Source organism: Mobula hypostoma, chromosome 8 (assembly GCF_963921235.1).
Source record: "Mobula hypostoma chromosome 8, sMobHyp1.1, whole genome shotgun sequence".
In the NCBI taxonomy this organism is placed as follows: domain Eukaryota; kingdom Metazoa; phylum Chordata; class Chondrichthyes; order Myliobatiformes; family Myliobatidae; genus Mobula; species Mobula hypostoma.
The window spans coordinates 111,825,096-111,838,076 of NC_086104.1; the positions used below are offsets into that span (position 1 = coordinate 111,825,096).

At 41.5% G+C, this 12,981-nt stretch overlaps 2 long non-coding RNA genes across 3 annotated transcripts in view; one reads left to right on the forward strand and one right to left on the reverse strand.

The window, feature by feature from the left end:
- Positions 1–6,870, forward strand: part of LOC134350847 (uncharacterized) — a 71,460-nt gene extending 64,590 nt beyond the window's left edge. Inside the window, exon 3 of the long non-coding RNA XR_010018996.1 lies at positions 114–6,870. This is a non-coding gene — a long non-coding RNA (uncharacterized LOC134350847). The remainder of the gene's footprint in view (positions 1–113) is intronic.
- The window catches only part of LOC134350848 (uncharacterized), a 265,808-nt gene that overhangs the window by 152,253 nt on the left and 100,574 nt on the right, over positions 1–12,981 (reverse strand). The window lies entirely within an intron of this gene.

A 12,981-nucleotide genomic window follows, 5' to 3' on the forward strand; every position in this document is an offset into this window, starting at 1 on the left:
ATAACTTAGTGGTACGTCTATTAGGGTAAACTACAGCTAAGCAGCTCCACCTCATACCGCAGTAAACTCAGTACCTTCAGTCTGCTGGTTTATTTTGTTGTATTTATTTAAAGATACAGCATGGAATAATCCCTTCAGCCCAGTGAGTCACACCGACCGGCAAACACTGAGAACTGTGGACTGTGGAAGGAAACACGAGGACCCAGGGAAGACCCTATCGTTCTACGGGGATGACGTACAGAGACTCCGACAGAGGACGCCAGCACTGAACTTTGAACTCTGACACCCCAAACAGGAATCGATTCACATTAACTGCTACACCACTATGGTGCCCATGGTTGATGGGGAGAAGGGAGGTATTAAATGAGTACAGGTAATTGGAAAGTGAAGTAACAGTATCGTTAAAGCACAAGTGTTTCCTTTCACAGTTACACACACAGAGTACTGGAGGAACAGCAAGCCAGGCAGCATTGATGGAGGAGAATACAGAGCCAACATTTCAGGTTGAGACCCTACCTTAGGCTCGTCTGGTGTGCTTATGTTTCTCTTTGCATTCCGCTTTTCCCTGTTCACTTCTTACGCTCTCTTGCAGTTATAACTGTGCTTGGCTACGTACATATATATGTGTGTGCGTGTGTGTTTTATGTACTGTATATGTACATTCAGCTTTGTTCAAAATAAGTTTACTATCAAAGTACATAAATGTCACCATATACAGCCCTGTGATTCATTTTCCAGTGGGCATACACAGTAAACACAAGGAAACACAATAGAATCAATGAAAAACTACACACAAGAAAAGACAAACAGACAGTGTACAAAACTGTGCAATTACAAAAATAAAATAGCAAATAAATAATAAATTATCAAAATCAGTTTTATTATCACTGATATGTGTTGTAAAATCTGTTGTCTTTCAGCAGTAGTACATTGTAATACATAATCACCATAACCATATAACAATTACAGCACAGAAACAGGCCATCTCAGCCCTTCTGGTCCATGCCGAACTCTTACTCTCACCTAGTCCCACTGACCTGCATTCAGCAGTTAACCCTCCATTCCTTTCCTGTCCGTATATCTATCCAATTTAACTTTAAACGACAACATCGAACCTGCCTCAACCACTTCTGCTGGAAGCTCGTTCCACACAGCTACCACTCTCTGAGTAAAGAAGTTCCCCCTCATGTTACCCCTAAACTTTTGCCCTTTATCTCTCCACTCATGTCCTCCTGTTTGAATCTCCCCCACTCTCAATGGAAAAAGCCTATCCATGTCAACTCTATCTATCCCCTTCATAATTTTAAATACCTCTATCAAGTCTCCCCTCAACTTTCTACGCTCTAAAGAATAAAGACCTAACTTGTTCAACCTTTCTCTGTAACTTAGGAGATGAAACCCAGGCAACATTTTAGTAAATCTCCTCTGTACTCTCTCAATTTTATTGACATCTTTCCTATAATTCGGTGACCAGAACTGTACGCAATACTCCAAATCTGGCCTCACCAATGCCTTATACAATTTCAACATTACATCCCAACTCCTATACTCAATGCTCTGATTTATAAAGGCCAGCATACCAAAAGCTTTCTTCACCACCCTATCCACATGAAATTCCACCTTCAGGGAACTATGCACCATTATTCCTAGATCCCTCTGTTCTACTGCATTCTTCAATGCCCTATCATTTACCATGTATGTCTTATTTTGATTAGTCCTACCAAAATGTAGCACCTCACATTTTTCGGCATTAAACTCCATCTGGAATCTTTCAGCCCACTCTTCTAACTGGCCTAAATCTCTCTGCAAGCTTTGAAAACCTTTTCATTATCCACAGCTCCACCTATCTTAGTATCATCTGCATACTTACCAATCCAATTTACCACCCCATCATCCAGATCATTAATATATATGACAAATAACATTGGACCCAATACAGATGCCTAAGGCACACCGCTACACACCGTCCTCCAATCTGTCACACAGTTATCTACCAATACTCTCTGGCATCTCCCATCCAGCCACTGCTGAATCCATTTTATTACTTCGATATTAATGCCTAATGATTGAACCTTCCTAACTAACCTTCTGTGTGGAACCTTGTCAAATGCCTTACTGACGTCCATATAGACAACATCCACCGCTTTACCCTCGTCAACTTTCTTATAATAGATAAACTATCAATTACAATATGAACTATATACAGTATATATAAAATTAAATAAGTCAACCAAAAAGAAAGCAAAAAAGAAAAATAAAAAAGGTGAGGTAGTGTAGATAGGTCCATTGTCCATTCAGAAACCTGAAGTCAGAAGGGAAGAAAATGTTGAGAGTACGTCCTTCCTGATGGGAAGAGGCATGTCCTGGGTGGTGGGGGCCCTCAATAAGGGATGTTGCCTTTTTGAGGCATCACCTTTTGAAGATGTCCTCGATGGTGGGGAGACTAGTGCCTATGCTGGAGCTGGCTGGGTTTGCAGCTTTCTACAGTTTTTCCCGATCCTGTGCGGTGGCCCCTCCATGCCAGACAGTGATGCGACCAGTCAGAATGCTCCCCATCTGTAGAAATCTGAGTGAGTCGTTGGTGATGTACTGTACTAATTCTCCTCAGGCTCCTTTCTGTGCACATGTCATACAAGGCACATGCACATGTCATACAATGCGTGTGCACATGTAGTGTTAGCCTGTGTGAATTGTGGAAAATCACACCATTATAGGCCAAGTTGGAGAAAGCAAGTTGCCAATGTTTCTGAACTGAGATTTCCACTGAGCTGCTCTTTTCACAGTGTCTTGCAGAGTTTGGCAGCAGCCACACAGTCACACCACAGGCCCTCACAAAAAGATAAACAGGCAGTATGGAGTGAAGTGAGCAGTGAGGAACAGCATAAAGTATTCACTGCTTCCTCCGAGATAAGCCACATTCTCATCTTTTTTAATGAACTGCCATAACCCAGTAGCTTATTTTGAAAACTGAAGGTGAAATATACAAAGCTGAATAGTCTCTCCTGAAAAATTCCTCTCTGTATTTCTGTACCATGTACATCCCTCCTGAGTCTCCATCAAGAAACCTGAGCATTATGTCTGTTAGGAGCGTGAAAATACAACAGTCACACAATAACAGCCTAAGTCACTGAGCTTTCTCTTCCATGGAAGGAAGATTGCTTCGTTTTTCTTTGATGGTACTTATTAGGAGAGCCGGAAAAGGAGACGGAGATAAAAAAACAAACAAAAATCCCAGAGGAAAAAATCCAGTGATTTGATTGCTGCTCCCCTCCCCCAATCATCACACCACATCCAAATGGCTTTCCTCATAGATATTGTAGAAATCAGAGACATTGTTCCTTTCAGAAAGATAAATATTCAAGGCTTAGAAGAGCTAGGGGTAGGCTAGCAATGGGGAGAGGGATGGTGCTGGATAGCATTCCAATTTTCAGACTTGTCTAAAGCCTATCCACTTTATATCTAAACAGCACCAACGGAGGACAACACAAACCCCAGCTGGGCAAAGAATTCTGGGCTCTGTCTGCACTGCATAGAGCGATTGCCATTTTATATGGATTTTCTGGGATTTGCCTGAATCACTTTGGACTCTTGCTATAAACCCTCCAGTCCCCTGTCCCTTTAGAGATTTCTAAAAGGAAATGATCTGTCAGTACACGTCTGATCAGAAATAGAATTATCACTAATATTGGTCGTGAAATGTGTTGTTTTGTAGCAGCAGTGCAGTGTAATGCATCAAGAATATATAAATTGCAATAAAATTTATAAAAGGACTAAATTATCTAGGTAGTGCAAGTAGAGGGCAAGAATGATGAGTTCATGGATTGGTTCGGAAATCTGATGGCATAGGGGAAGAAGTCGTTCCTGTCTTCAGGCTCCCTTACCTCCTCCCTGATGGTAGCAATGAGAAGACAGCACATCCTGGGTAATGCAGTTCCTTAATTATGGTCTTTAAGATGCCCTTGAAAACTCCCGCCAGTTAGCTGGCACGGGTTTTCAGTGCTCAACCAGGCACATCATAGAGCAACAGAAGTCTTCAGCCAAAAAAACAATGGTTCATTGAAGCCAGGGAGAAAGAGCAAATCCAGCCTTCAGCAGAAGCTGATTATCAAAAGCATGAGGACATGAGGTACATGAGGCTCGGAGCAATTACCTTATCTAAATGTTCATTCACAGGACGATGCAGTTAGTGCCCTTTCCAATTTAACCCCTGAGTTTAGTGGACTATGAGGCTATTTCAGAGTGCAGTTCAAGGTCGCCACCTCATTCGGTCAGGAGTCACGTACAGTTGAAAGATTTCCCTCACTTTCCTGGTTTTATTTTGTTGGTTGATGGCTCCCAGTCCATATTTCTTTAGAGAGACTTAAACCCACATCTTCAGATCAATCGTCCATGCCTCAGTTAATTAACCAGTTTAGAGACTGCATTAAGAAATCTTAAAGGCAATTTTGGCTTCTTGCTCATCTCTAAATTTAATTGCAGCACCAGTGGTGTCCCAGAATGGGATGGATCACCATCCATAAACACCTTCACCCTTTTCTCCCTCCTCAACACAGAACTTCTTTATAAAGCATTTGGTTATTTGAAGTAATACCTCTTTACTTCTTGGTATTAAAATTTGATTATGCTGCTGTGAAGTATTTTAAATTTGTTTCCTTGTGCTAAGATGCTCTATAATTCAAGCTATTATTAATGTTGTGGATCAAATTCACTTAACTAATTTGAACTTACATCTTCTGTCAGTCTTATTATTACTCATAGATGATAGAGACAGACGCTGACAAAGGGTTAAATGTCTGTTGAAGGCTGGAAGGGTGGTCTCAGGATGTGGGACATGGGTGGGACGTGTCAGCAGCAAGGAAGCACTGATTCACAGCATCTTCAAAGAGGAAATGGGCACAGATTCTGAAGGAAATTGTTTTGAGTTCCTGATTAATCAGGTAGGCAGGGCCCGACTGGTGTTCCTGCTCTTTCCCACTGTTCTCAAGCTACTCCTGTATGTTGCCCCTGAAATTGACAGATCCAGAGGCTTCAACAGGAGCCCTGTGAAGGAGAAGTGTTTGGGGGTTGGGAGGTGGAAATGCTAACCGCAACCAGTTTAGAAATGTCAAATGAGTAACGAGGAAATATCATCAGAAATCTCTACTCCTCGATGTGAGCAGTGATTTAAAAGATTTATATTTGAAACTCATGCTTGGAGAGAGTGGGGTGTGGTGTGGTGTGGAGTGGAGTGAGGAAATGTTGTACAGGACATTAGAAAGTTAGTTACAATGCACTGGTTGTGCTGAGAGTGAAGTATTTGCATGCTCAAATGCATTGCCTTTATTTGTATGAAGTCCACTGGCAGTCCTAGCCAATATATCCCTCTCCTTATACATTCCCAACTCTGTGACAATAGCGTTAATACACTGGCAATTGTCTCTCTGTTCATTGATGCAATCCTGCAGTGTGTCAAATGGTAACCAATTTGCCCATAGTAAGGGCACTGAAACACCAAATATCTAACCCTAATTCTCCTGTGCATTTCAGATTCAGATTGATTTATTTATCATATTTACATTGAAACATACAGTGCCTATAATAAATATTCACCACCCCCCCTCCGGAAGTTTTCATGTTTTATTGTTTTACAACACTGAATTACAGTGGACTTAAGTTGTTTTTTTTACACTGATCAACAGAAAAAGACTCTCTTCAAAGTGAAAATAGATCTCTACAAAGATTTCTAAATGAATTACAAATATAAAACACAAAATAGTTGATCGCATAATTGATTCATCCCCTTCAAGTCAGTATTTAGTAGATGCACCTTTGGCTGCAATTACAGCCTTGAGTCTGTGTGGATAGGTCCCTATCAGCTTTGAATATTTGTTATAGGCACTGTATGTTTCAATGTAAATGTGATAAATAAATCAATCTGAATCTGAAATTCAGATTTCAGATCTGAAATCTGGGAGGGGAACAAATCTTCTCCCAAATCACAGTTCTCTTGCAGACTGTATCAGGTTTTCCTCCAGGACTTCCCTATATTTTGCTGCATTCATTTTGCCCTCTACTTTCACAAGTCTTCCAGGGTCTGCTGCAGTGAAGCATCCCCACAGTATGATGCAGCCACCACCATGCTTCACGAAAGGGATGGTGTGTTTTTGATGATGTGCGGTGTTTGGCTTATGCCGAACGTACCATTTAGTCTGATGGCCAAAAAGCTCAATTTTGGTTTCATCAGAACCTTCTTCCAGCTGACTTCAGAGTCTCCCACACGCCATCTGGCAAACTCTAGCTGAGATTTCATGTGAGTTTTATTCAACAGTGGCTTTCTCTTTGCCACTCTCCCATGACTGGTGATGCACCTGGGCAACAATTGTTGTATGCACAAGTCTCTCCCATCTCAGCCACTGAAGCTTGTAACTCCTCTAGAGGTGTCATAGGTCTCTTGGTGGCCTCCCTCACTTCTTGCATGGTCACTCAGTTTTTGAGGACAGCCTGCTTTAGGCAGATTTAGAGCTGTGCCATATTCTATCCATTTCTTGATAATTGACTTAACTGTACTCCAAGGGATATTCAGTGACTTGGAAATTTTCTTGTATCCATCTCCTGACTTGTGCTTTTCAATATCCTTTTTGTGAAGTTGATTGGAATGTTCTTTTGTCTTCATGGTGTAATTTTTGCCAGGATACAATCACAATCAATTGGACCTTCCATATGCAGGTGTATTTTTACTACAATCTATTGAAACACTTTGACTGCACACAGTGATCTCCATTTAACTAATTATGTGACTTCTAAAACCAATTGGCTGCACCAGTGATGATTAGTGTGTCAGATTAAAGAGGGTGAGTACTTATGCAATCAATTATTTTGTGTTTTATATTTATCATTAATTTAGATCACTTTGTAGAGATCTGTTTTTACTTTGACACAAAAGTTTTTTTTCCTGTTGATCAGTGTCCAAAAAAAGCCAAATTAACTCTACTGTGATTCAATGTTGTAAAACAATGAAGCATGAAAACTTCCAAGGGAAGGTGAATACATTTTATAGACACTGTACAAGTGAAATGTGCTGTTTACATTAGCAGCCAACATAACCGAAGGATGTACTGGGGACAACTGCCAACTGTTGCCAAACATTTCCATGCCAACATCACATGCCTACCATGTTCTCAGACTATAGCTTATTGGTACTTCATTGGTGCTTTGATGAGACATCAGAGTCATAGAAAAGTACAGCACAGAAACAGGCCCTTCCGCCCATCTAGTATGTCCTGAACTATCTGCCTAGTCCCATCGACCTGAATCCGGAGCATTGCCCTCCATACTCCTATTATCCATGTACCAATCCAAACTTTTAGTACACACTGAAGTCAAACTCACATGCACCACTTGTGCTGGCAGCTTATTCCACACCATCACAACCCTCTTAGTGAAGACGTTTCCCCTCATGTTCCCTTAAAGTTTTCATCTTTCACCTTTAACCCATAAGACCATAAGACATAGGAGCAGAATTAGCCCATTTGGCCCATCGAGTCTGCTTCGCCATTTCATGATGCTTCAAGTCTCACCCAACCTCAGTGGAAAAAGCCTGATTGTATTTACCCCATCTATACCTCTCATAACTTTGAATACTTCAAGGGTTCAATTTATTATCAGAGTATATATGCAGAAAACGGCATCAACTCGAACCTACGGCCTTTCTGATAACCCCTCACTCTCCTCCGCATTTGCCTCAATGTTTCAATCATCGCCGAACCTTTAATTGGTGAGAAATGTAGTCGATCATGGCCCCTTGTCTCGTCTCTGAGCTTCTCCTGATGGTAGCTCGTGCTCGCATTCCTCTCCTGGAGTTTTCTCAGGGAAAGCAGAGTGCTGGCAAACTTGATCAAACTGCAGACTGTGAGTCACAGGCTCCAACAAGATGTAGAAAAGCTGAACTGATTTACTACCTGGAAGATGTCATCCGAGGAATCATTAGTCACTGGCATCATCTTGACCAGAAGCTTCTGTCAATTTTCCTTTCAATCTTCTACGTTCCAAGGAATAAAGTCTAACCTATTCAATCTTACCTTATAACTCAGGTCCTCCAGTCCCACCAACAGCTGTGTAAATTTTCTCTGTACTCTTTCAGCCTTATTTACTTCTTCCCTGTAGGTAGGTGACCAAAATAGCACACAATACTCCAAATTAGGCCTCACCAATGTATTATACAACTTCAATATTACATCCCATCTCCTGTACTCAGTTCTTTGATTTATGAAGGCCAATATGCTAAGAGGTTTCTTAACAACCCTATCTACCTGTGACACCACTTTCAATGAATAATAGACCTGTACTGCCAGATCCCTTTGTTCTATTACACTCCTCAGTGCCTTACTGCTAACTGTGTAAGACCTACTCTGGCTGGTCCTCCCAAAGTGCAAAACCTTACATTAAATTCCATCTGACATTTTTCAGCCAATTTTTCCAGCTGGTCCAGTTCCCACTGCAAGCTCTGGTGGTCTTCCTTGCTGTTCACTACATCTCCAACCTTGCTGTCATCTACTGATCTGCTGATCTAGCTAACCATATTATCATGCAGATCATTGATATTGATGACAAATAGCCAAGTATGCAGCAGTGATCCCTGTGGCACTCCACCAGTCACAGGCCTCCAATCAGAGAGGCAACCACCTACTACCATCCTCCGTCTTCTCCCACAAAACTAGGAAAGACCTAGTTAAACTGAAAAGATTTTTAAGGATACTGCCAGAACAACAGGGCCTGAGATATAGGCTAGGTCTTTACTTCTTGGAACATAGGAGGGTGAATGACAACCTAATAAAGATGTTTAAAATGATGAGAGGTATTGATCAGAGGGATGGAACAGTTTTCCACATGGTAGAGGAATGCAACACTACAGAGCATAGGTTTAGGGTGAGGAGGGGAAAATTGAAAAAAAGACCCGAGGGGCAACTTTATCATACAGAGGAAGGTGAGCATATGGAATGAGCTGGTTGAGGCAAGTTCAACAATATCACTTAAAAGCACCCAGATACGTAGGTACCTGGATGGACTTGGATTAGTACAGGGGACCACACAGTTAACAGAAGGGGTCAATAGACAATAGGTGCAGGAGTAGGCCATTCGGCCCTTCGAGCCAGCACCGCCATTCACTGTGATCATGGCTGATCATCCACTATCAGTACCCAGTTCCTGCCTTATCCCCAATCCAGTTCCTGCCTTATCCACAAGGGTCCAGGGCATAAAAGAAGGTTGGGAATCCATGGCTAGGAGGAACTTAGGCAGAGTGCAGGAATTTGGGACCAGCTGGGTATGGACTGTGGCCAACACTGGCTCATTAGGCTGAAGGACCTGTCTCCAAGCTATATTGCTCTATGAGACTTTGGCTCCATGAATGACAGGCAATATCCCATCGACATTTCTAATTACAGTGGATTCCTGTTAATCGGGACACATTGTGGCCAGTACATCTTGGCCCATTTCAATGGCTGCCCCAATTAGCCAAAGTTTCATGGAAATAGTTAAAAAGGTATATAAAAAAGACAAACTGCTGTTTAACTGAGTAACAAATAATGTATTTAAATGTAATACAGAACAAATTTGAACATTATCAATACTATTACAGTACTATAAGGCTGTATATTAGTTCCTAATAGTTATATACAGAGGCACTGAGGAGTGCAGTAGAACAGAGGGATCTGGGAATACAGATACAAAATTCCCTAAAAGTGGCGTCACAAGTAGAGAGGGTCGTAAAGAGAGCTTTTGGTACTTTGGCCTTTATTAATCAAAGTATTGAGTACAAGAGCTGGAATGTTATGATGAGGTTGTATAAGGCATTGGCGAGGCCGAATCTGGAGTATTGTGTTCAGTTTTGGTCACCAAATTACAGGAAGGATATAAATAAGGTTGAAAGAGTGCAGAGAAGGTTTACAAGGATGTTGCCAGGACTTGAGAAACTCAGTTACAGAGAAAGTTTGAATAGATTAGGACTTTATTCCCTAGAGCGTAGAAGAATGAGGGGAGATTTGATAGAGGTATATAAAATTATGATGGGTATAGATAGAGTGAATGCAAGCAGGCTTTTTCCACTGAGGCAAGGGGAGAAAAAAACCAGAGGACATGGGTTAAGGGTGAGGGGGGAAAAGTTTAAAGGGAACATTAGGGGGGCTTCTTCACACAGAGAGTGGTGGGAGTATGGAATGAGCTGCCAGATGAGGTGGTAAATGTGGGTTCTTTATTAACATTTAAGAATAAATTGGACAGATACATGGATGGGAGGTGTATGGAGGGATATGGTCCGTGTGCAGGTCAGTGGGACTAGGCAGAAAATGGTTTGGCACAGCCAGGAAAGGCCAAAAGGCCTGTTTCTGTGCTGTAGTTTCTATGGTTTCTATGGTTTCTAATTCATCCAATGTACACTCGCACATTCTTTTGATTGATTGTAAATGAACAAAATCAGCATAGACACCTAGTGTAGTTAATGGACTGCCTTAAAACAATACTATCAACAATTGCATAGACACCTAGTGTAGTTAGTGGACTGCCTTCAAACAATACTATCGACAATTGCATAGACACCTAGTGTAGTTAATGGACTGCCTTCAAACAATGCTATCGACAATTGCATAGACACCTGGTGTAGTTAATGGAATGCCTTCAAACAATGCTATCGACAATTGCATTCTCCAGATCTTCATTTTCATTGTAACATTCGAGATGATTGATGATACCTTCAAATTCTTCATAGTGCCTAAAACTTGTTGTTGTTTCAATTTCCCCTCCAGCTGTTTCTGGCATCTCCAGGTCTGAATGCTTGAAACCGCAATGAGCAAAACAGTTCTGAATTGTCTTATTGCATCTTTCTTGCCAACTATCACTGTTTTTTGCACACAAGGGAACACAGCTGATGCTGTTTAAAAGCTGTCACTTCAAGCACGGTATAGTGTCTAACGGCCATGCAAGAGCAAGTGTTTGATGCTAATTAGAAAATGTTCGTCAACAATCTCCTGTCCCAATTAAGTGGCAGAGTGTCCCAAATAAACGAAGGGAATCCTGGCTATTTTCTCGATTCAATTTTGTTCTTGAACAGATATCCCAAATAAATGGCTGCCCCGATCAACCGATGGCCTAATTACTGTATTTGCGATACCCTCATGTTAAGTTTGGTCTTCCTACACACCCAGATCCCTCTGAACAACCATATTAAATGGTATGAAAAACATGTCATTTTACTAACAATGATTTGCATTTACACAGAACCTTTATCTGAGCACAGCAGTTCACAAGCACTTCACTTCAGACTTCATGCTTCAAAACAGGAAGAGTTAGCAGGAGATTTGCTTTAGATTAGCTTTTCCAGTTACTAAACGGCAGCCAGCATTTCCCAAATGCTGATCTTGCATTCAATCTGACAAACAGTGCAACGGTCGTTAAAGTGCCAAGCTCTGCTGCAATTTGCAACAATAATTTGAAACAGCGAGACTATTTGACATTATTGGTACTTAATCTTCTGTCTGTGCTTGCTGGAGGCTCTCCAGGGGACATGGGGGTCCCCTCACTCAGATGAAATTCAGACGTTTTGACATACTAAATCTTAATGGCCACACTTGTAGCCAAAGCCAGTTCTTGGCTGGATTCCAAAAAGGTGAGAGATTCAAAGACTCAGAAGTCAATTAAAACCAGCAAAGAGGTTGGTTGGCAGACTGGTTTAGGGACGAATGCAAACTGAGACAAAATGCAAGAGGCATGCATGGAAACCAGGAAATAAAACAGTTCTGTAATTCCAAGACATTTTCAGGTCTACAGTAACATTTAAAAGCCAGCTAGATGGTAGAGGTTTATAGGGGCATGGATCAAATAAATGCAGATGGGACGAGTTCATTGGACAACACTGTTGTTGTGGACTAGTCATTTCCATATATGTGACCCTATTACAGTATTCTATGGGGTCCTGTGGGGTGCACAGCAATTTTGTTTGATACCTCCCGATTCCAACTTGCCAAATCCATTGGCTTGTCTAGGAATGAGGAGCTCAGCAAAAGATGTCTGCTTCAAAAAATGGTGTTGCATTTTACAAAAAGCAAGCAACCTGAAACAAGTTTGCCTTTCACTCCGCAAAGGCTTCCATGGCATTTTCATTTGTTACTTCAGACTCCAAAGAACGGCAGTAATTCCTGTATTTTTCTTCGTCATGGCACCATTCATGATCTTATGAAAGCCAATGAAAAGTTTCAACCACTGTATGGTTTCCCGAATTTAGTACGTGAGGTGGTACAGTTAGTCCCAGCCTGAGATTTCAAGGATGACAACTAAAATACCATCCCAAACATGTTGATGTCATAATCAAGAAAGCACATCAAATTCAGCATGTCCGTGCCACCCCTCCCCAGTACACTATAGAAAGCATTCTGCTTGGATGCCGAACAGTATGGTATGACAACTGCTCAGCCCATGCACAAGAAACCATAGAGAGTAGTGAACACAGTTCACCACATCACATGGACCAGCCTCCCCTCTATGGACTCTGTCTGTACTTCTCGCTGCCCCAGTAGATCAGCCAGCATCATCAAAGTCCTCACTCACTCCGGACATTCTCTCATCTTCCCTCTCCCATCAGCCAGAAGATACAAAAGCCTGAAAGCAGATACTATCATGCTCAAGGACAGCTTCTATCCCTCTCTTATCAGACACTTGAACAGGCATGTTGTACAATAAAATGAACTCCGAAACTGACAATCTACCTCATTAGGATCTCACTCTCCTGCACTGCACTCTTTAGGGAGCTTTTACATTTTATTGTGCATTTTAAAGTTTTACCTTATTCTAGCTCAATGCTAGGCAAGTTTTTCACTGCACCTTGGCATATATGACAATAATAAACCAATACCAATGCCAATAAGGTAATCCCATGGCTATCGCCCTCTAGTGACTTCATATTAAAAATGAATGTGTCCAGTCAACAGGGAGTGATTCTGCTGGGCGAACCCT